The sequence below is a fragment of the Anomaloglossus baeobatrachus genome, chromosome 6 (genome assembly GCF_048569485.1).
Source record: "Anomaloglossus baeobatrachus isolate aAnoBae1 chromosome 6, aAnoBae1.hap1, whole genome shotgun sequence".
Lineage (NCBI taxonomy): Eukaryota > Metazoa > Chordata > Amphibia > Anura > Aromobatidae > Anomaloglossus > Anomaloglossus baeobatrachus.
Window position 1 is genome coordinate 101,040,337 of NC_134358.1, and position 20,260 is coordinate 101,060,596.

The 20,260-nt window shown below is 44.2% G+C and overlaps 1 protein-coding gene across 1 annotated transcript in view; it reads left to right on the forward strand.

The window, feature by feature from the left end:
- Nucleotides 1-20,260, forward strand: part of PAG1 (phosphoprotein membrane anchor with glycosphingolipid microdomains 1) — a 312,413-nt gene that overhangs the window by 189,962 nt on the left and 102,191 nt on the right. Inside the window, exon 3 of the mRNA XM_075353142.1 lies at nt 13,927-14,027. The gene's annotated coding sequence lies outside the window, so the exon portion shown is untranslated. The remainder of the gene's footprint in view (nt 1-13,926; nt 14,028-20,260) is intronic.

A 20,260-nucleotide genomic window follows, 5' to 3' on the forward strand; every position in this document is an offset into this window, starting at 1 on the left:
GCCAATCACTGCAATTCCACAACTAACAGGGCTGTGGCATTGCAGTGGTCTGCCAGCCAATCCCTGCATGAGGGCTGGCTCTCAAAAGAGCGCCAACATGCAGGGATGAAGACCACGAGTACAGCACGAGTCTCGCGAGATTACTCGGTCCACGCCGAGCAGCCCGAGTACAGCGATACTCGTGCGAGTACCGAGTAGTTACAAGCATGCTCGCTCATCACTAGTCAAGACTTCTTCACCTTTTTTAGGCCACCTTTCCAGTTTCGTGTAACATGTATTACACGGTGCTTGCATTGACCTCTGTGATCTCACTATCATGACATGACGCATACAAGCCACCTCCACTGCTGTGTTTGTCGCACCAGAACTGATAGACCTTGTGATGAGCCGACTTGTTATTATTATTATTTATTATTATAGCGCCATTTATTCCATGGCGCTTTACAAGTGAAAGAGGGTATACGTACAACAATCATTAACAGTACAAAACAGACTGGTATAGGAGGAGAGAGGACCCTGCCCGCGAGGGCTCACAGTCTACAGGGAAGGGGTGATGGTACAATAGCTGATGACTTGTTGACTCTGTTTTGCCTGGACGTGCATCTCTTGGCTTTTGAATGGATATATAAACTTAATTTTGTATTCTTCCAACTGTCATGGCACTCACATGATGTAGTTTGGCAATTTTTGCCAATTTTTCGCCGAGAGACCGCTATAGATGACCTAGATGATGTTGTTTCTCTTTTCTTGTGAAATCTTCTTCATGGCTGCTCCTCAATTTAAACCACTGACCTTTCACTTAGGAATCAATCTAATAACACACCAAGCTATTAGGAAATGTGAGGACAGGATGTAATTAGTATATAGGAAAAAATATTTTCCACCTTCAAGAGCAAAACTGTAACAATACAGTGACATGAAGAGACTCGGCAAAATTAATTATATGCCAAATAGTTGCAAGTCAAACTATATATATATATATATATATATATATATATATATATATATATATATATATATATATATATATATATATATATATATATATATATATATATATATATATATATATATATATATATATGATAGCCAAGATGATTGTCTATAAAATGAAGGTAGTCTCACTCTCAAAGCTGTAGTGATTGAGCTATGGAGCCTGAAAGCCAAAAGTCTAAACATTGTTACCCTTTTGCTTCTCACTGTATATATGTCTTCTGACTTATTTGACACCTCTTGATTGCTGGCCATGAATTACAATAAACCTTCCCTGACTCCTTTTTGTTTCTTCCCCAGGAGTTTTGAATTCTGGTACATGTAATGGTGAGACTTAACAGTGACTTGAGCTGTTGCTGTTGTTGCTGTGTTGCTGTTGCTGTGGAGCCTCAGAACAATGATATAAATATTCTGCCGTACACACTTTATAATGTATACGGTAGCGCGGTTTGCTCACAGCTCCGCTAATCTAAACATATCCTATCAAGGTCACATCTATATATTGTGGAATAAAGTTTTGCTACCATTTGTTCTATTTTCCAGCAGAAGAGCGAGTTGCTATGGAAATTCACAATGTTTTACAGCCTGACCAATTACCGAGAAAATTGCTTGGGAAGGTTAATTATCCTGCATCAAAAGAGTTCTAAGCGAAGTAAAAATGAGATAGAAATTAAATTGTACAAACAGCCCCAAGGATCAAACTTTTGGCTTTTTAAAAAATAAAACCTAGAGACAAATTGATTGGGTCCAAATATTGTCTCAAAATGCAATATTTCTCTGACTTTGAAATCCAGTATCATTTCAGTGCATAAGAGGACATGTAATGTGAGCCCACTATAATGTACGGTAGGAGCACAGACCCTTATTACAGTAATGGGTCACTTATTAGGCTACATTTTGCTATTTCAATCCGTGTTTTATCAACAGGAGATTATCACTACATGACAACTGGCCTCATGCATCCTAGTCCAACCTTGCTCAGAACACTGATTAGCATCTCTGTCACTGTACTGTACACCACTGAAAGATGGTGTTATACACCGCTCAACAACTGAGCTCTGCTAGGTCTGCCGCAGAGAAAACTGTGACTAATAGCTGTTGCACTCAGTAAACTAAGTGATACATCGCTGGAATTGGGGTCTCTGTCTTTACCACCTAAAGAATGTATGTCTGGAACACCAATGGTGTGAACATGGTGCAAGACTCAAAAACATAACTATACAATAGGATAAAGAGTTCTGAAAAATCTGAAAAATGAAAAAACATGAAAAATGGAATATGCTATGAATAATGGGAATATGAGATGTTTAGCCATTGTATTGATCAATGCAAAAGAGCACTTTTTGTCTGAGAACCCTGCCCCACCCACAGCCATTTGTTTCACTTCACATATATAGCTTGGTCCTTTGCTTCCCATACAGAGCAAGTTTTTTAACTGCAGGTGAGGTTACATATAGGCTAGGGACTAGAGATGAGCGAACCGGTCCCGGTTCGGCTCGAGGCCGGTTCGCCGAACGGGGGTCCCGTTCGAGTTCGGTTCGTCGAACGTTCGACGAACCGAACTCGAACGTATAAGCTATAATGGGAGGCAATCACAAACACATAAAAATGCATTATAAATGTACACAAACAGTTAATAAACATTGCCATAACACTTACCGGTCCTCGCGATCCCTCCTGCACTCTGTCTCCTGCCGCTATTCCATCCGATGATCGCTGAATCCTCCCGGTGACCTGCACTGCCAGCAGAGAAGCAGGACCTATCGTGACGTCAAAATAGCCATGTGACCAGTCACGTGGCTATTATCTCATTGGCTACAGACTGGTCACATGACTATGACACGTCATGTAGGACCTGCGAGTGCATCTCTCCGGTACACGGTGCACATATGTGTATCGCCGTGTACCGGCGACATGCTCTAGCACACGGTCGACTCCCCGTTCCGTTAGGGACCGGCTGACACAGCCGGTCATTAACGGAGATCACCGTTGCCATAGCAACGCAGTTAGCGGTGACGTCACCGCTAACCGCGGCTCCGGGAGCACCGTTGCTATGGTAACGCGTCTGTCAGCGTTACCGCTAGCAGCCAGCAGTGATCACTCACGGAGTGAAGGCTGCACGCTGCTTCCCGATTGTAGTGAGCATTGTAGTTAGGATGGAGGTTCCCCAGCCCCAAGTGATGCCCCTCACTACAATCGTCACTACTACTACACTAGAAAGAAAGAAGACAGAAGAGCAGGATCGTGGAGGGCTGACAGGGGTAATAAAGATGGAGTCTCTAATGTGTCTGTGTATTTATTTCTATTAAAGTATTTTTTCTCTGTGTGGTGTCTTTTTTTAACCCTTTATTGGAGATTCTTAATGGCCGGGTCAAACGTGCCTGACATTAAGAATCTCTGGCTTAATACTGGCTGGTAAAACAAAGCCAGTATTAACTCATGATTACCCAACAAGCCACCCGGCTCCAGGGCTGTTGGAAGAGTTGGATACAGCGCCAGATGATGGCGCTTCTATGAGAGCGCCATTTTCTGGGACGGCTGCGGACTGAAATCCGCAGCAGAGGCGCCCACAAACCTCGGGCTAACCTGTGCTGCGGATTCCAATCCCCAGCTGCCTAGTTGTACCCGGCTGGACACAAAAATAGGGCGAAGCCCACGTCATTTGTTTTTTAATTATTTCATGAAATAAGTGAAATAATTAAAAAAAACGGGCTTCCCTATATTTTTGGTTCCCAGCCGGGTACAAATAGGCAACTGGGGGTTGGAGGCAGCCCGTGGCTGCCAGCTGTACCTGGCTAGCATACAAAAATATGGCGAAGCCCACGTCATTTTTTTGGTGGGCAAAAAACTTCTGCATACAGTCCTGGATGGAGTATGCTGAGCCTTGTAGTTCTGCAGCTGCTGTCTGCTCTTCTCCATACAGACAGACAGCAGCTGCAGAACTACAAGGCTCAGCATACTCCATCCAGGACTGTATGCAGAAGTTTTTTGCCCCCTGAAAAAATTATGTGGCTTCGCCATATTTTTGTATGCTAGCCAGGTACAGCAGGCAGGTACGGCTGCCCCCAACCCCCAGTTGCCTATTTGTACCCGGCTGGGAACCAAAAATAAAGGGAAGCCCTTTTTTTATTATTTCATGAATTTCATGAAATAATTAGAAAACAAATGACGTAGGCTTTGCCCCATTTTTGTGTCCAGCCAGGTACAACTAGGCAGCTGGGATTGGAATCCGCACCACCGGTTGGCCTGAGCTTTCTGGGCCCCACTGCTGCGAATTGCAGTCTGCAGCCACCTCAGAAAATGGCATTTTCATAGAAGCGCCATCTTCTGGCGCTGTATCCAACTCTTCCAGCACCTGCCTGCTATACCTGGCTAGCATACAAAAATATGGCGAAGCTCACGTCCTTTTTTTGTAGCTTTTTGGCAAAAAAAAAAAAAAATGCTTCCCTGGATTTTCCATTGCCAGTGAAGGTAACACCAAGCAGTGGGGGTTAGCAGCCAGTAGCTGCTTGGATTACCCTTAGCTAGCAATACAAAAAATGCAGTGGGAGCTAACATATATTTTTTTTAATTATTTATTTAAATAACTAAAAATAAAATGGGCTTCCCTGTATTTTGATTGCTGGACATCACAGTGCTGTAAAAATAAATCTTTAAAAAAATGACGTAGCGCTCCGCGGTATTTTTGATTCTCAGCGCAGATAAAGCAGACAGCTATGGGTTGCCACCCCCATCTGCCTGCCGTTACCTTGGTTGGCAATCAAAATACAGGGAAGCCCATTAATTTTTTCTATTTAAAAAATAGTTAAAAAAAAAAAATTACGTTGGGTCCCCCCATTTTTGATAGCCAGCTAGGGTAAAGCAGACGGCTGTAGCCTGAAAACCACAGCTGGCAGCTTTACCGTGGTTGGGGATCCAATGTGGAGGTCCCCTCAGGCTCTTTTTTATAATTATTTTATAAATATTAATAATTACACAATAAAAGTAGGGGACCCCCCAAATTGGATCACCAGCCAAGGTAAAGCGGACAGCTGTGGTCTGGTATTCTCAGGGTGGGAAGGTCCATAGTTATTGGGCCTTCACAGCCTAAAAATAGCAGGCCGCAGGCACCCCAGACGTGGCGCATCCACTAGATGCGCCAATCCTGGCGCTTCACCCCAGCTCATCCCGTGCCCTGGTGCAGTGGCAAACGGGGTAATAAATCGGGTTGATACTAGCTGTAAAGTCACCTGAGATCAAGCCCAGCAGTTTGTGATGTCATGGCGTCTATTAGATACCCAACATCATAAACTGTCAGTACTAACAAAAACAAAAAATCGACAAAAGAAATTTATTTGAAAAAACAGTCCCCAAAACATTTCCTCTTTCACCAATTTATTGTAAGAAAAAAAATAAAGGGGTCCCACGACGACTCTGGACCGTCTAGAATATGGGGGGGAGACACTCAGGGAACGTATCCCCCATTTTCTAGGAGTGCGGACCCTTCATGTGAGGAGTGTGGGTGCAATGAATCTGCACTCACTCTCCCCGGGTCCACAGCAGCAGAGTCCATGTCGTAATGGTTGCTACCAAAGCTGCAATGCCCTGCTCATGAGGTAAGGGCATGCCTAATCAGGAGAACTACTGTAGAGGAAGCTCTGCTCACTGGTATATAGGTGCTCAGAGGTAATAATAGATAAAATTAGTGAGTAACCTCGGCACTCTATATCTCCCAGACTAAGTCAGTAAGTCACAACGGATAGTAATGCAAAATCACTCTTTATTGGTCCGTATTAAGAAAATTTTTTTTTCATAAGCATATATGTTTTTGTCCAAAACAAGTTACAAATGACGTTTCGGCCTGAGCCTTCGTCAGATTGGACTTATCTGCATGTAATCATGAAAAATGACAATAATCAGTATCACATAAGAGTGAGAGAACAATAACATAAACTCGAACAATGTAGAGGTACAATTGGGATGCAGCAAAAAAATTGCAACACAGCAAGAAATGAAACACATGATACAAATGTCATAATACAGTACAAGGACAATATAGTAATGACAAATATGGGGTCAGAGTAGACTTAGACAGCTCTGGTACGAAAGAGATGTCAATCATAAAGTAACATGTGCAGTAGGTGTAGAGCTACACTATGCATGGCAGAGCTAATGGGTAGACCGACCATAGAAAAAGTAGAGAAAAAGTGGAGAAAAAGTGGAGAATAAGTGGAACATAAGAGGAGAAAAAGTGGAGAAAAAGTGGAGAAAAAAGTGGAGAAAAAGTGGAGAAAAAGTGGAGATTAAGAGGAGAAAAAGTGGAGAAAAAGTGGAGAAAAAGTGGAGCATAAGTGGAGAAAAAGTGGAGAAAAAAGTGGAGAAAAAGTGGAGCATAAGTGGAGAAAAAGTGGAGAAAAAGTGGAGAAAAAGTGGAGAAAAAGTGGAGCATAAGAGGAGAAAAAGTGGAGAAAAAGTGGAGCATAAGAGGAGAAAAAGTGGAGATTAAGAGGAGAAAAAGTGGAGAAAAAGTGGAGAAAAAGTGGAGCATAAGAGGAGAAAAAGTGGAGAAAAAGTGGAGCATAAGAGGAGAAAAAGTGGAGATTAAGAGGAGAAAAAGTGGAGAAAAAGTGGAGCATAAGAGGAGAAAAAGTGGAGAAAAAGTGGAGATTAAGAGAAGAAAAAGTGGAGCATAAGAGGAGAAAAAGTGGAGAAAAAAGTGGAGAAAAAAGTGGAGAAAGTGGAGAAAAAGTGGAGAAAAAGTGGAGAATAAGAGGAGAATAAGAGGAGAATAAGAGGAGAATAAGAGGAGAAAAAGTGGAGAAAAAGTGGAGAAAAAGTGGAGAAAAAGTGGAGAAAAAGTGGAGAAAAAGTGGAGAAAAAGTGGAGAAAAAGTGGAGAAAAAGTGGAGAAAAAGTGGAGAAAAAGTGGAGAAAAAGTGGAGAAAAAGTGGAGAAAAAGTGGAGAAAAAGTGGAGAAAAAGTGGAGAAAAAGTGGAGAATAAGAGGAGAAAAAGTGGAGAAAAAGTGGAGAAAAAGTGGAGCATAAGAGGAGAAAAAAGTGGAGAAAGTGGAGAAAAAAGTGGAGAAAAAGTGGAGCATAAGAGGAGAAAAAGTGGAGAAAAAGTGGAGAAAGTGGAGAAAAAAGTGGAGAAAAAGTGGAGAAAAAGTGGAGAGAAAGTGGAGAAAAAAATGGAGAAAAAGTGGAACACCCTTTGGTACCTTTCATGTGGCACTAAGGGGTGCTTAGCTTTGTATTTAGCCAAAAAAATGAAAAAAAAATGACATAGGGTTCCCCCTAGTTTTGTAGCCAGCTAGGGTAAAGCAGACGGCTGCAGCCTGCAGACCACAGCTGGCAACCTCACCTTGGCTGGTAATCCAAAACTGAGGGCACCCCACGCTGTTATTTTAAATTAAATAAATAATTAAAAAAAAAAAACACGTAGGGGTCCCCCAAAATTGGATCACCAGCCAAGGTAAAGCAGACAGCTGGGGCCTGATATTCTCAGACTAGGGAGGTCCATGGTTATTGGAATCTCCCCAGCCTAAAAATAGCAGGCCGCAGCCGCCCCAGAAGTGGCGCATCCATTAGATGCGCCAATCCTGGTGCTTCGCCCCAGCTCATCCCGCGCCCTGGTGCGGTGGCAAACGGGGTAATATTTGGGGTTAATACCAGATGTGTAATGTCACCTGGCATCAAGCCCTGGGGTTGGTGAGGTCAGGCGTCTATCAGATACCCGACATCACCAACCCAGTCAGTAATAAAAAAAAAATACACGACAAACACATTTTTATTTGAAAAAACACTCCCCAAAACATTCCCTCTTTAACCAATTTATTAGATTGAAAAACAAATCCAGGTCTGGTGTAATCCAAGGGGTTGCCATGACGATGCACACTGTCCCAGTCAATGAAGAGCAGGATGTTCCCCATTGGCTGGGAGAGCAGTGCAGTGACCTGAGCTAACATCAATGGGTCAGCCCAGGTCACTGCAGGGGGGTGACAAGTGCTGCTGTCAGTGAGGTACATTACCTGCGCTGATCTCCAGCACACTGACAGCCCCTGTCACTGAGGTCAATGACCGGCGCCTTCACATCAAGTATCGCGAGAGGTCCGTGACGTCACCGCCAGTGTCAGTCTCGGGTCGGAAGCGATAGGTGATGTGACAAGCGGCGGCCATGGAGGACAGTGACAGCGCTGAGGTCGGGATGGCGGGACTTCATCACCGCAGGTAAGCCGAGCGAGCGAGCGAGCGGGCGGGCGGGGGGGGGGGGGGTATATGTGTGTGTGTGTGTTTGTGTATGTGTATGTATGTGTACATGCCGCGGGCAGGAGGGGGTGGAGCGAGCTGAGCGGGAAAGTGTGGGCTTCCTGCACGTAACTAAGATAAACATCGGGTTACTAACCAAAGCGCTTTGCTTGGATACCCGATGTTTATCTTGGTTACCAGCTTGTGGCAGGCTGCCAGCGATGGCTCCTGCTCACTGTAGCTGTAAAAAGCCCTGCTTTTTGCTGCTAGAACCGTTCTCGAACGTATCTAGAACTATCGAGCTTTTAGCAAAAAGCTCGAGTTCTAGTTCGATCTCGAACAGCCCAAAAATCACTCGAGCCTAGAACTGGAGAACCACGAACCACGAACCGCGCTCAACTCTACTAGGGACCCCAAAAATAGAGATTACCTTGGTGTTGGTTTTGGGGCTCTTTTGCATTGATCAATACAATGGCTAAACATCTCTTATATTCCTATTATTCATAGCAGGTATGCATATTCCATTTTTCATGTTTTTTCACTTTTTCAGATCGCTCATTGTATTTTTCAGTCTAGTATTTCCATTGTAGTTTTGCTTTTCATCATTCCCATATACATTGTGACTTCTGTCCCTACCACGTCCTGCTGTCAGATTACATAGCAAAACAGATTCCTTTAAATAAATCATTTGGGCCACTTAGCAGTTCAACACATGTCAAGGCTGTGTGCCAATTAAAGGGAGTGGTTCACTACTTAGTTTTCCAAGCCATATCACTATAACGTTGAGAAACAAGGCTTCTCTCAAATACCTTATGTTGGTAATAGTGCTTGTGAGTGGTGCTATTGCGGACCGCTCAACCCCATCACATGACCCCTGGGCTCCGTGACTTCTGATATCTGGTGATGTCACGTCAACTTCCAGTTGACCTGACCTCACCGCTGCCGGTCCCTGTCTCTGTGAGTGACTGGGCTGTGGGCGGAGTTTCACCGCTCGTCACAGCCCAGCAATGCTCCTGCTTGTGGCGCTCTGCAGTGGAGGAGGAGGGAGCAGGGAGATGCTGGGCTGTGCTGAGCAGTGAAACGCACAACATCGCATTCTTAGTTTTTTTTCAAATAAATTTTTTAAAGAAATGAGTCTTGGATTATTAATGCAATGTAGAAGATACAGTATATTGTTATTGTAAAGTTCAGTATAAAGAATTGTGAACATTTGGGCCCTACTAAAATAACTTTTCAGAATTTAATCAAATAAAAATAGTTGGGTTTTTTCTCTATTATTTTACTCACAATCTCCTTAATTAATACTTTGTTTCCAGCATCCTACTTTCTCGTGACTGGATCTCAACACTCCTGTCACATTTAGGACAAACTTATAATTGCATAATATTATTTTAAAAAAAAAGTCCTGTCCTTCCATGAAAAACAGACTGTGCTTGGAAAGTAATACATGGCCTGACTGCCGGGCCTACTATCCCGAGCCACTGGTCCATTCATCCGTAACACGTCCATTCATAGTCTGCATTAGACCTGGGTCACTATATTCTTTCATTAGAGAGAATCGAATGCTGATACCTGGTTTAAACTCTGCTGTGAGCATGAGCCGAGTATCAATCCAAGAATCGGAGCACAGGTGCGGAGAAGATGGAGAGATTCATTTTTCCATCTTCTCCATTGCCTGTCTCTGATGTCATCCAAAGCAGTCCGATATACGCAGAGTGCAGTCCGATGTTTCATAGATTCTTTTCACAGAGGTTTCCTGTCGTCACCATTCAGAGTAGCAACGTATAAGACTGTGTGTGTGTAGTCCTGATTAAATTATAGAGACTACATACGTAGAAAGACAAAAAAAAACACTGTACTCCCAACATGCAGTCTGAACAGGTGCAGAACTGAACATGAGATATAATAACTAAAAAAGACAATTCATGTAAGAATATAGACATACATTACTGCTTAAGGAATTCTAGGAAAAATTGAGAGATTTGGGATACAAAAATGGCCATTACTTTATCTGCCCAGTAGCCACGTCAAGGCATATCTTGTAAACTGGGTACCTAACATCTCTCTCTGAGTTAAAAATCTCCTGTATATGGGCAACTAAGAACCTGCTACTAGAGAAAAGAATCACCTGTGGCTAGTGAGGAGGGGTCAGAGGGCATGATTATAATAATCCATAATCTAGACCAAAAAAATGCATACCTATATTCTTATATTCATGGTTTGCATGCTGTAGCATTTCAGAGTGCAGGTGTCTTTTTATGTCATTTTATGTCATGTTCAGTTTTGCACCTGTCCAGATTGCATGTTGGGAGTGCCGTCAGTTTTTTGGTCTAGATTATGGAGTCATGCCCTCTGACTGTGCACCCTTCCCCCATTAGCCTTTACATGGATACTGGGTAGATATAGAAATGGCCATTTTTGTATGCTAAATAGCTCAATGTTTCCTAGATTTCCCTTTAGCAGTAATGCATGACTATATTCTTACGTTCATGGTTTGCATGCTATAGCATTTCATAGTGCAGCTGTCTTTTTCTTTTTTTTTTTCTTTTGTTATGTATGTAGAAAGCCACGCTGAGACAGTAATGTATCAAGGCAGCCTTCTCATTGTCACGTATCAAAGCAGCCTTCTCATTGTCTCCATAAAAAGAAGTGTTTATCCCACCATTGTCACTTAGTTATATAGGCATTTCTTGGACATACATTGCAGCATCCTAATTGGCTCATTTATTCTTACATAGTGCTGGCATTTAGCATATATTTATCCTATTGGCCATATGTTAGGCTGCTTTCACACTTCCGTTGTTTTAAATCCGTCAGGTCTGTCTTGGACAGACAACAATGGATCCGCCGTTATTTTAGATGTCAACTGAAGCAACGGATGTGTTATTTCACAGGATTCCGTTCACAGGAATCCTTTGAAAAAACTGATCCGTTGCGTCCGTTACATCCGCTGTGCGTCAGTTTTTTGATAGATCCGTTCTGATCCGTTTGTGTTTGGAACAACCCAGTGGGTGTGCCAAACATGCTGGGCATGCTCAGTAGAGCATGACAAAATCCAGCACTGGATTCTGTTGTGTGACAGATTACGGCGGAATCCAGCACCATAGACATCCATTACAGCTCTTGACAGATTACGACGGAATCCTGCGGAGTGCGTTTTTTTGACGCTCCAAAAAATGTTACATTCAGTGTTGCTGCCGCCTGATGGTCAGTCAGTAAACGACTGATCCGTCACGTGGCGGATGCAACGCAAGGCCATCCGTCGCTAATAAAAGTTTATGGGGAAAAAACGGAGTCCTGCAAAATATTTTGCAGGATACCATAATTCCTCAAGGCGACAGATTGTGACTGATGCAAAACAACGCAAGTGTGAAAGTAGCCTTAGTGTCCTTTGCACACAGCTCTAAAGCGGGGTTTACACGCTACAATATATCTTACGATGTGTCGGCGGGGTCACGTCGTAAGTGACGCACATCCGGCATCGTTGGTGGTGTTTTAGAGTGTGACAGCTACGTGCGATTGCGATTGAATGTAAAACTGTTCATCGCATGCACGTCGTTCATTCCTTAAAGGGAACCTGTCATCAGAAATTTAGCTTTAAACCTAAAAGTTTCCCCCTCTGCAGCTCCTGGGCTGCATTCTAGCAAGGTTCCTGTACTTTTTGTGGCCCCTTTTAAACCAAATTAAATACTTTATAAACTTGTACCTTTTGCTATGTAAATTTTGTAAATCGTCCATGGGGGCGGGCTCTCTGCTGACCGTTGCTGTTCCTCCAGCAGATTTACGCCGCTCCCCAACGCTGAATTTCATATCTCAGGACGCCGCCCCTGGGCGCCCGTGGTCCCGCGCATGCGCTGTGCGACTGTAGCGGGACACTGCACTGTGTGCACGTGTGACCGCTGGTGACGTTTTGCGCAGGCACGAGGTTATGGGCGGCGCTGTGAGTGTCATCAGCAAGTGCCGCCCATAACCTTGTGACCACACTTTCCCCACTGCCTCCAGCGTTCTGCGCAAGCGCTTGCTGGCCAGATGACCCGACGTCACCTCTTTCCCATTTTGCCCTGCTGCAGGGTAAGATGGGAAGGAGGTGACGTCTGGTCATTTGGTCGGCGAGCGCTTGCGCAGAACGCTGGAGGCAGTGGGGGAAAGTGCGTCCACGAGATTATGGGCAGGCACTTGCGATGCAATCACAGCGCCGCCCATAATCTCGTGCTTGTGACACACGTCACCAGCGATCCTGGCGTGGGCGGCACCTCGGACGCAGTGGGCGGTGTCTTGATGGATGAAATGGAGCGTGGGGGGACGGCGTCAATGTGCTGGAGGAACAGCAACGGTCAGCAGAGAGCCCGCCCCCATGGACGATTTACAAAATTTACATAGCAAAAAGTACAAGTTTATAAAGTATTTAATTTGGTTTAAAAGGGGCCACAAAAAGTACAGGAACCTTGCTAGAATGCAGCCCAGGAGCTGCAGAGGGGGAAACTTTTAGGTTTCAAGCTAAATTTCTGATGACAGGTTCCCTTTAAAATTGCACGTCGGGTTGTTCAATGTTCCCGAGGTACCACACATCGCAGTGTGTGACACCCCGGAAACGATGAACTGCAGCTTACCTGCGTCCCGCGGCTCCCGCCGGCAATGTGGAAGGAAGGAGGTGGGTGGGATGTTTACGTCCCGGTCATCTCCGCCCCTCCGCTTCTTTTGGCCAGCTGCCGCGTGACGTCGCTGTGACGCCGAACGTCCCTCCCACTCCAGGAAGTGAATGTTCGCCGCCCACATCGAGGTCGTATGGACGGGTAAGTACGTGTGACGGCAAATAATCGTTTGTGCGACACGGTCAACAAATTGAACGTGCCGCACGTACGATGGGTGCGGGTACGATCGCATACGATATCGTATGTGATATCGTAAGGTGTAAAGCAGGCTTTGGAGTCTGGGTGAGACATCCACTTCTAATTAGTTTCACATTCCTGAACTTCTTACTTTCACTTTTGAAAGAAAGGGACCTGAGCAGTCTGGAAAGCTTGCTATTATTACCATCTTTTCAGTTAGCCATTAAAAGGTATCAACCACTGAGGACTTCAGTTCTTTTAAACAATTTTTTTTCACTTTTGACAAACTCTACACGTTCATATCTAAAGTAAACAGGGGTCTCTTTCCGCCTTACACCAGGGGAGACAATGGAGGTTAGATTTATCAAAATAAATCCTGCTATCACATTTCTATAGACTTGTATGGGTGTGCGCATCCGATACATGCTGCCTTTCGCAGAATGCAGCAATTTTTTCTCATTCCAAATCGGCATGAGAAAAAGAACACTGATCGGCACTGCCCCATAGTATAGCACTGAAGCAAGTGCTATCCAATAAAACATTGACTCTTCTGATTTATATGCAAATGTGAGCGTACCCTTGGATAAGATATTCAATGGAAGGCAACACAAAACGTTTGGAAGCTCAGGCTGAAACTAATTTCTTATAAACAAGTCTGGTGATCAATCATTGAAAAGCTCCTGTGTTATGTAGCATGTCATATTACAGTATCACTGGTATCATTCTCTACAATCAAATCCTGACAATCACAGGAAGACATTCATCTGGTATGGTTCTTGTCTAACGTTACTCAATGATATCAATTCCTAATCTTGTGATTTGTCTTGTATTTCATCACATTTAGGACATTGTAACAGTCCAGATCATTTTTTCTTTTCAGATCAGTGAATGGCTTCAACCAAATAAACATGGTGACTGGCAGTGTCTGGGTTAGAGGAAGATGTGACCTGCTGCAACGGGAATGATACTGGACACTTCAATGTGAGTCTCAAAGTGTCTAGTGTCTTAAGAAGTCCAGTTAAGATGGTCTTTATTTTAAATACTGTCTTGTGTAGTATAGGTTAATAGTATGTAGGTATGATTAATGGACTTATTTCATTATGAAATATATAAATTATCCAAATCCATTAATCTATGACATGTATGAGGCCTGCAGAGATGCCTGATCAACCCACTGAGTCATTAGGATCCATCAGATCTGTTAGCCAAAGACATGATATTCATTGCACTTTTTGTGATAAAGGAAGCCAGTGTGAACAGAATTTAAATCGCCCCCTGAGTGTCGCCCCCTGAGTGTCGCCCCCTGAGTGTCGCCCCCTGAGTGTCGCCCCCTGAGTGTCGCCCCCTGAGTGTCGCCCCCCCCTCTGAGTGTCGCCCCCTGAGTGTCGCCCCCTGAGTGTCGCCCCCCCCCTCTGAGTGTCGCCCCCTGAGTGTCGCCCCCCCCTCTGAGTGTCGCCCCCTGAGTGTCGCCGATGCACATGAAGTTTTTGAAGTAGTGGACATTTCAGGGAACTGCCTGCTGCGTTTTTCCTGAAGCATGTTTTGCTATTTTTTTCTTGAGGCGGCTTCTCCATCAGCATTTTTTCTTTTTTACATTCGTAAGCTAGTCCAAAGCGGAAACAGTCTGAATGCTCTAGTCCCTTTTTTTTAACCGCTTTGTGGCTTTCGAAGCCCTAAAAGTTAAAAGTAACTAAAAAAGACTGAACGTATGCACAGCAAGTCATTTTGACATTATAGTGCATATCTTCATGCTTTTTAGCATTTTTAAGTGGATTTTGGAACGGACCTTCTTTAAAAAGTCACTGTAGTCACATATCCTAAGTCTAATAAATGTCTTCTAAAGGCCACGTCTCACTAAGCGACATTGCTGCTGAGTCACAGTTGTTGGTCATTGCTGAATGTCCTGGACCATTTTTTAGTCGTTGCTCTCCCGGTGTGAAGCACACATCGCTGTGTTTGACAGCGAGAGAGCAACGATTTGAATTTGAACGGGAGCCGGCTTCTGCAGACGCTGGTAACCAAGGTACACATCGGGTAACCAAGCAAAAGCTTTGCTTGGTTACCCGATATTTACCTTGGTTACCAGCTTCCAGAAGCTGGCTCCCTGCACACGTAGCCATGGTACACATCGGGTAACTATAAGCAAAGCGCTTTGCTTAGTAACCCGATGTGTACTATGGTTACCAAGCACAGGGTCATTACACGGGTCGCTGGTGGCTGATCTCTGATCGCTGTGGAGATCTGCCTGTTTGACAGCTCACCAGTGACCATGTAGCGACGCTCCAGCGATCCCTGCCAGGTCAGGTCGCTGGAGCGTCGCTAAGTGTGACGGTACCTTAAGACCTCATTCAGACCTCCTGTACGTGTTATATCCATGTTTTATTTCATCGAACACCTGTCTATAATAGTTTATGTTGTGGTACTTGTGTCTGTGGGATTGAGGTTGAAGCCCAAGTGGTCCCCAGAAAAAAAAAAGTCATGTACCTTTTTGTTTAAGTCACTGATCAATATTACCCCTATTACCCATGAGTGATTTTTACGGCTCAAAGGCTTGTAACAACCTATGGATGTCATCCATTTTCAATCATGTGCTGTCAAATTTTAACATTGTATCGTTTTATGGATTGTTTTGTTGTTGTTTTTTTAAAGCAGATCAGAAAAACAATCCATGAAAACAATAGTATATATTGTGTATATATACTGTATGTATATACGTGTATGTGTGTGTGTGTGTGTGTATATATGTATATATATTAGAAAAATTACTGACATCTGAATGAGTCATAAGTCGTCTTGTTTGTTGTACTTAATTTTTTTTTTTTTTTTTTTGCATGGGGGGAAAAAAACATCTGTGTGCTTATGGGTATCTTCCTTTTCACTTGACATTTTTTTCATGCCTTTTTTATTTATTGAATTTTTCAATTCGTGCAAAGCCGCCTAAGGCTATGTGCGCACTAGGCGTTTTTTTCACGCTGCGTTTTTATGTGCGTTTTTGTCTAAAAAACGCACCCGCGGCTAAAAAAACGCGGCAAAAACGCATGCGTTTTTGCCGCGATTTGGTGCGTTTTTTGCTGCGTTTTTGCTCACTGCGTTTTTAATCAGTGCACAATGCCATTAAAGATTGTTGATGAAAAAAAAAAAAAAAAAAAAGGTCTGATGTCATTTCCTTCTTCAAAATGTTCATTGTATGCAGGAGAGCAGACAGCTGCAGAACTACAAGTCTCAGCATCCTCCATTCACTAGTGTATGCAGGAGAGCAGACAGCAGCTGTAGAACTACAAGTCTCAGCATCCTCCATTCACTAGTGTATGCAGGAGAGCAGACAGCAGCTGCAGAACTACAAGTCTCAGCATCCTCCATTCACTAGTGTATGCAGGAGAGCAGGCAGCAGCTGCAGAACTACAAGTCTCAGCATCCTCCATTCACTAGTGTATGCAGGAGAGCAGACAGCAGCTGCAGAACTACAAGTCTCAGCATCCTCCATTCACTAGTGTATGCAGGAGAGCAGGCAGCAGCTGCAGAACTACAAGTCTCAGCATCCTCCATTCACTAGTGTATGCAGGAGAGCAGACAGCAGCTGCAGAACTACAAGTCTCAGCATCCTCCATTCACTAGTGTATGCAGGAGAGCAGACAGCAGCTGCAGAACTACAAGTCTCAGCATCCTCCATTCACTAGTGTATGCAGGAGAGCAGGCAGCAGCTGCAGAACTACAAGTCTCAGCATCCTCCATTCACTAGTGTATGCAGGAGAGCAGACAGAAGCTGCAGAACTACAAGGCTCAGCAGCCTCCATCCAGGACTGTATGCAGTTTTTTGCCCAAAAAGAAAAAAAAATGACATGGGCTTCGCCATATTTTTGTATGCTAGCCGGGTACAGCAGGCAGGTACGGGCTGCCCCCAACCCCCAGCTGCCTATTTGTACCCGGCTGGGAACCAAAAATATAGAGAAGCCCTTTTTTTTTAATTATTTCATGAAATAATTAAAAAAAAAAAATGACGTGGGCTTCGCCATATTTTTGTATGCTAGCCGGGTACAGCAGGCAGGTACGGGCTGCCCCCAACCCCCAGCTGCCTATTTGTACCCGGCTGGGAACCAAAAATATAGAGAAGCCCTTTTTTTTTAATTATTTCATGAAATAATTAAAAAAAAAAAATGACATGGGCTTCGCCTAATTTTTGAGTCCAGCCGGGTACAACTAGGCAGCTGGGGATTGGAATCCACAGTGCAGGGTGCCCATGCTTTCTGGGCACCCCCACTGCGAATTGCAGTCCGCAGCCACCCCAGAAAATGGCGCTTTCATAGAAGCGCCATCTTCTGGCGCTGTATCCAACTCTTCTAGCTGCCCTGATGCCGGGTGGCTAGCTAGGTAATAATGGAGTTAGGGCTAGCTGTATATTATCAGCTAGCCCTAAGCCCGAAATTCATGGTGTCACGCCAATATTAGACATGGCCACCATGAATTTCTAGTAATGATAAAAAAAAAACACAACACACAGAAAAATATTTTTATTAGAAATAAAACACAACACAATTAGTGACTCCATCTTTTTTGAAATAAAGAACCCCCCCCCCGCCGCAGTAATCCTGGGTCAGGGTCCCGCGCCGTCCAATCAGGATCCAATATCATCTGATCGGTTTGCTGGAAGGCAAAGCGATCAGATGATGTGTCAGGATCAAGTGCCTGAATCCCATCACACATCAGCTGATTGTATAAAAGCCGATTATACAATCAGCTGATGCATCAGTAGAAAAAAAAAAAAATAATAATACTCACTTATGTGCTGTGGTGATTACCGGCAGCTCCTGGAGCGATCGATTGGACAGGAGTCTGATCCTATACGATCGCTGCCGGAGCTGCCGGTAATCAGCTGATGAAGTCCCCTGACGGCAGGATCAGCTGATAGCCGGCCGGGCGCGAAAAAGCCGGCGACACCGCGATCAGCTGATGCGTCAGGTGACTGCATCAGGTGATCAGCGCCAGGTCCTGCAAGCAAGGTCCTGCCGGCCGGGGAGACTGCACACAGCCAGAGCGGCGGGACCGGGAGGAGATGGGAGCGGGCATGGCACCGGGACCCTGCGGACAGGTGAGTATATGACATTTTTTTATTTTTCTACTGTTCACTTTGGTTTTCGCCGCTGCCTCCACCTCCCGCCCAGACATGGCGCCGCACGGAGCTGACATGCACAGGACGGGAGGTGGAAGCAGCGGTGACGGTACCGGGAGGATTCCTGCTTCTGTGTTTACCAACAGAAGGAATCCTCTTCCTGTACACGTCACTGTAGTGCCCACCCCTTGCGTTTTATAGCTGCGTTTTTAGTCATAGAAACGCGGCTATATGCGTTATTCATTGCGTTTTTAACATCTCATTGAATTCAATGAGTGAAAAACGCAGTGGAAAACGCAGAAATAATTGACATGCTGCATTTTTGTGGTCACCACAAAAACGCAGCTAAAAAAAAACGCTGTGTGAGGACAGCACTTCTGAAAACCCATTGACATTGCTGGGGAAGCAATGTCACTGCGTTTTCAGCACAAAAACGCGGTAAAAAACGCCGCTAAAAACGCGGCAAAAACGCCTAGTGCGCACATAGCCTAAGGCATGCGACACACATCCGTGCCTCCGGTATGTGTGTGCCTTTTTTTTCACGTACCGGAGACATGGGCCCACGTGGTCCTATGTATTGTTATTGTTTTGGACACACGTAAGTATTCAGGAACAGAATGTGTGTCCGTTCCGTACTTACATGTGTCCGTTTTATAAAACCGCTGACATGTCTGTGTTGCTCCGGCAGCACGGGTGTCACACGGCCCGCACCCGTACCACATGGATGTAGTGTGGATGCGGGCCCGTGTGACACGCGCTGGAGAAAAACACGTGTCAGTATAAAAATAATAAAAACACATACTCACCTCCACCATACCTGCAGTCTCTGCCGCGGCTGTCCCCTGCATCCGTCCCCCAGTGAATTTGAACAACTGGGGGCCGGACGCAGCGTCAGCGGGGCGTGGCTTTGGCCGGACGCTGTCATTCAGCACCACAGACAGTGCCGGATGATGCAGGTAGGCGGGACATTCCGTTCTCCGTGTGTTATTACGTATAACACATGGAGAACACGTACGTGCCACAAAAACGGCACATGGGGAACAAACCACCCCTTTAACACGTACGTGACAAAAACGTTACATTTTGTCACGTAAGTGTGGCAGAGGCCTAAGGGAAAATTGTTTCATCCATAATCCATACCTACAGCATGTTGTAGTTTAGAAGGACTCAAAACTGGCAACCAAACTACCATTCTATAATACAAATAAAACCTATTGTAGAATGGTTAATATTTGCTTATTGACTTGGAGTGAATATTTGGCTGCCATGTAGTTGTCTTTTAAAGAAAAAACATTTTTTTTGCAGCATTCGTTCGAGGGTGACAGATGGACTCAGGGAGGGCGAGTACTTGTTGACTGTTAATTTAGTTTTGTCACTAGATGTAAATCTTAAAAAAATGTAGAGAATTACAAATAAAGAATTTATAAAAAAATAATTTACGGCTACTCGGGCGCACGCATAGTCCATATTTAATTGGCATAAAGATTAAGAAAAGCTGGAGACTACTCATATTGGAGGGATACAAACCACTGTGTACTGAACCCCATATGTGCCAAGACACAATACATAAATCAGAAAAATGTAAAGATCTTAAAATTGGCCAACTACTGAGGTGAGAAGTGAATCCAGCACTTTGTTAATAGTCGGTTGGGTTGGCTGAATATTACGTACAGTTCTGTTTTCGCTGGAGGCGCACATTTACACACATTTATGAATCTGGGTCAGAGTGTTTAGTAGAGTAAGCGGCGTCCTCTACATTATCCAGATTCACCTCCAGTTAGATGGCCTCAGCATTGTAATGTCTAACTTCACTCAAGATCGGGACACTCATACATACAGAGAGTTACTTGGTAAAATTAGAGCTGCAGCCGAGTGGCCTGTATGTATATGTGTGTGTGTGTGTGTGTGTATGTATATATATATATATATATATATATATATATATATAATATAATATATATACTTTAGCCCTTATAGTTGTACATTGCCATAGATGTCAGCTTTCTACCCGGCCCTCCTTTATCTCTGTATCTTGTTATTGTTCACCTGCATTTTCTTCCCGTATGAATCCAGCAGATAACTTATGACCTGCATCAGAAACCGGATA